The sequence below is a fragment of the Pinus tabuliformis genome, chromosome 4_1, assembly GCF_031772625.1.
Source record: "Pinus tabuliformis cultivar Carrire ecotype Pingquan chromosome 4_1, CPIR1, whole genome shotgun sequence".
NCBI lineage: Eukaryota > Viridiplantae > Streptophyta > Pinopsida > Pinales > Pinaceae > Pinus > Pinus tabuliformis.
This window is the reverse complement of record NC_142303.1, coordinates 378,666,756-378,671,536: the sequence shown is the minus strand read 5'-3', so window position 1 is coordinate 378,671,536 and position 4,781 is coordinate 378,666,756.

Below are 4,781 nucleotides of genomic sequence, written 5' to 3'. Positions count from 1 at the left end.
AATGCAGAAGGATGATGCTCATGAGGTTCGGAAAGCCTCAAACGTGGATGAAATTTGGGTATGATGGATGAAACAGACTGTGCACCCACCTCTCCAGACGAGTATAGGCGTATGGTATGCAACTTGCACGAATGCATAGCGTCCTCATGATGGGAAATAGGACCAACAAACAGGAGAGGGCAAGACAATGGCATGAATGACAAAGTATGATAAGACCAAGCATGCCAATTATTATCTATGTGGAAGCTTTTGACAAAGTGTGTGAAGTACTAAATGCAATCCACCATGTGAGATGCACTGACTCGGACCTGCACGTACTAGCAGTTCTATGGGCTTATAGGACCATGTGCAAAACCCTGACCGTGCGGGCACTTCCGAAATTGAAGTATGAATCAGAGGTTGTAGTCCCTATGGAGCATGTAAAGCCTAGACCATGCAAAGTAGCACCTGTAGATACGATGGTTCACGAAGCCTAGAAAGGAGGGATCACACAGCCACAAGAAACAGAATGCATGGGACTTGAGGAAGAAATCCAACAGGGAAATCTTAGACTCTGTGAACTTGGAAAAGAAAGGGTATGGTTAAGAAAGAAAAGCGCTTTGATGGACAAAAAGGTCAAAAAGCTGGAGGACAAGATAAAGGAAGAGATTCTCCCCCAAAAAACTAGGATGATAAGGCAAGGCGCACACGATCATGCTAACAAGTTTGAGAACTATCACCATGAATTGGTTAGTCTGATGCCTTGGCTTGGACTGCAAATGGTGAAGTGCACGATGTCGACCACAACAATAGAAGGTGGGGATTCTCTAAGAACCCTGATGGAGGACAGGGTGGAGCTCTACACGGGTGGTGCGACCACCTGACTAGCCAGGAGAAGGATAGTCTTAGTGCTCCAAGTAGTTGGAAGGGAGCACAGGGCTATAAAATATTCTTCTTGGGAGTTGCGCGATATGGGAGATGCACGCAGAAGCAGAGAGTCACAAGGTTCGTGACCGCGCATGGAGGGTTGTGCTGTCGCGCGAGTTGGCCAGAAAGTGACCATTGAAGTCACTATTCATGATGGGATTCTCGACTTGAGGCCAAATGGAGCGAGCGACAAGAAATTAAGAAGCAATTTATGGGCAATATTTGGGAAAATATGCCACCAAGAAAGCATTAACGAATTTGAATTGGGGGGATCAGTCGAATTCAAATTTAAAAAGCGTTATAAAACAAAAAGGGCTGCCCAGTAAACAACACTTTGTCATTTGAGAATTGAGTGATTGAGCAAAGCCCTGAACATTGTGAGTCGAGCGTTGATTGAGCCCCTAAATTTGCAAGTGCCAGATTATAGCCTAGATACAATGACAACAACTAAGGATGGTCTACGAATAGAAGAGGTGACCGCCGGCAAGGCCACACAAGCCCTAACTATGGAGGATGTTCTAGAAGGTGTTGGGGTTGTGGCAGAGATCCCCAAATCACCGCATACGCCATGACCCAAGAAGTATAAGCAAGCAATGGCCCCCATACGCGTGTCCCCGAGGAACCCACTACGCATCCAACTATCGATGGAAGAGAAGGGGAAATCTGTCACGATAGAAACAGATGAGGAAAAAGAAGATTTGTAGGCCTTTATTATCATAGAGGAAGAAGATGAAGGCATGGAGGTGGATACTCAACCTAGTCACTCTGCGACAAAACTACCCGCCTATGTCCCTCCGCGGAAAGGGAATGCCAAAGTACACAAAGAACTGGATGAGACCAAGAGTTTGCTCCAGACCCCGCTCCTCCCATATGGCATTACATTTGAACGCACGCACCTGGGCCGCGTGCCAACTATGAAATTTGAAGACTGGGACCTCGCTGACCGCGAGAAGTTCCCTCACCTGGAGACCGGGAACCTCATGAAGCAGAACACTGCGGGGGTGGTGACAACGTTAGAACCGCGGAAGTGGCTACGCAGAGTGGAAAAGGCTGGGCTACTGAACCTACTATGGGTGCCATATTTCCACCATGCCCCAATATCCATGTTCGTCATCAGGCAGCTGCTCTACCTAGTGCATGATGGGTATCTATAGCTGGAGGATCCCATCCCCATCATGGCAGACCTAATTCATCGCATTTCCCAGCTACCATACAAAGGAAAGGACCCCGCGACGATATTGAAAGGGAAGGGTAGTGATTTGGCCCTCACGCAGGCCATGAAGACGAAGTACAAGCTGGAGAAGAAGAAGAGGGGCTACGCCATCTCCAGCATCAAGGACAAAGCGGTACATGTAGCAACCCAAATCCTCGCAGGAAAAGTTATGCAAAGTGTCATGTAGATGAGGTACCTGCACTGATGATCGCACTGGCCGAGTAGTGCACGGAGGGGGTCCAGTTTAACTGGGTTGAATTCCTCTACATGGAATTCTTGAAGAATTGTTGTGAAGCCAAAGAGCAAGGTAAAACCTTCCACTATGCATGGTTTTTGTTGTCCATAGTGCTCGTAGTATGGGAATTGCCAGAGGATAGTCAATTCCCCATAATTGACAGAGATTTACCGGAGGTCGCGAAGTATGCTTCACTATGGTCCACTAAAGATGCAAAAAGGATACACGACAACAAGATCTTCTCGGTGCTCATGGAGATTGACATCTGCATGTGGATCAACTGGAAGCCGCGCTTGTCGCCCACGGTGTACAATAGTCTGCAGAGTTTTTCAGAATTCAAAGTAGACATGCATAATATGTACATAAGGGTGCGAAAGGATCCGACGAAGCAGTGAACAAAGCTACCCTTTCTAGCCACCGACGATGCCATTTTCACTGTCTTGGAGGCATGGCCTCTGGAATGGTGCACCCCAAATCTTGCAGAACTCAAGAGGGAAGCAGCGCAGAAGAAGAAGGATGATGCCAAGCTGTGCATCGCATAGTGGCCGAGAAAAGGCGGAAGGAAACAACAGCAGCTGAGGTACGGCAGCGTGGGAAGCGGCATAGAAAGTCGTCGAGTAGAAAAGGCCGCAAAAGTAGCAACAGCACAGGAAGCAAACGCAAAGGCAGGTGAGGACCAAGCAATGCCCTCGCAGGGCCAAGAGGTAAAGGAAGCAGAAATAGCAGAAAGAAGCGTGGACCTAGGGACTGCATCCACACAATTGAAGTTCCAACACCCGACAGAGCGAGCAGGACCGAGGAAGAAGTTCAAGGCCTCGAAATTGGCCATTGACGCAATCACCCTAACCGAGGGTGATCTACATGACATCGGCGAGACGGTGTGTGATGTCACAAATGAGGCCCTTCAAGATTCATGCAGGAGCACCAGACTGTGTTGGGGGCCCTAAGAGCATAGTTGCAGGAGTTACAGGTGCGCCTTGACCAGGTTGGTACCCTTTCAACCCACCTTGCAGCATGATCCTCGGCAACAAAGAATATGTTGCACACACAGATGGAAAACATAATAGTGTTGCCGAAAGGGGCTCTAGTGACATCGAATGAGGCCGATAGATTTTCGGTTAGCATGATGAAAGGCCTTGGCCTTAATCTAGCTACCCTTCTACGTGAGACACTATATCTGTTACATGATGGGATAATAGCAGAACTGCATGCTGGGGAGAGCCACGCAATCGAAGTCCTCAGTGAGCAAAAGATAAACATGGAACAACTCAGCTTGGAGCGTGACGAATTGGTGTCGCAAAATCAACAGTTGGTGTAGGTGGTAGACGACGCTTGCCACAGCATCCTAGAGCTGGCCATCCCAAAAAATATACCAGTGGAGGTGCGGATCCGTGGGTTAGCAATAGGAGTCCGCGAGGCCAGGGAAGAAACAACCAAGGTTCAGTTAGAGCTGAATCTTCAGATCGCCGAGCTGCGGTTAAAGGCACAGCCATCCACTCCCCCGGAAGTCAGAGAACAACATGCTAGTGCTATCACAACAGGACTGGAGGAAATCTAAGGTGCAGTGCAAGACTGTACTAGCATGTTGTAACAAGCACTTGAGGTCATCACGACTCTGCAGGAGGACCCCAACATCCAGCGCTTGGAAACAGAAGTGCGAGAACTACAACAGCAATACGACAATGTCTGAGGAACTACGTAGATAGTAGTCCTCACCCAGAGGCTTGCGAGGATGCAGCAAGCTAAAGCACTAAAGGAGCAGGTGGACACGGCGTGACACAATAAGGCAATTCTCAAAGCACACGTCTAGCCTTGGATCAACGAGGCCTTCACTATCATGAAAAACATCGAAGGAAAGCTTGCACACATACAGGGGATGCACACATTAATGTAGAGAAGAACCCCAGACACAGGGATCTCGGAACAACAGATGCAGCAAATTTAGCAGGTAGCAGCCCAGTGTGTTGCTGACCTCAGCACAGTTCGAGAACAGTTAGAGGGACTCCGTGCAAATATCACCGCGTTGATAGAGTGACTCAAGGGTGAGTCAAAATTTTTGTGTTGGGGGCCTGTTGGGCATGGAATCCCCCCAAATTCATGTTTTGGGGATCAAAGCCCTAGTTTTGACCAAATGGTGTTGTAAATCTCTGTGAATTGCGGGCACAGAAGTATGTTAGATTCACAGGGTTGTTCGCCCTAGTTTTGTAATGTAATGTCGACCTACCCATGGTCCGTGTACCATGGGATTGTATAAATAGAGCGAGGTTCTAAGTGTAAGAAAGAAAAAAGTGAAGTAGAGATAAAGAGAAATAGTCTGAGTGACTAAGTGCGTCGTTGGGTCATAGAGTAGGAGAAGGCTCTGCAGCTGAGTGCGCAGAGGCCTAGTAGTCCGTAGCTGAGTGCGCGGACCCTTGTAGCTGAGTGCGC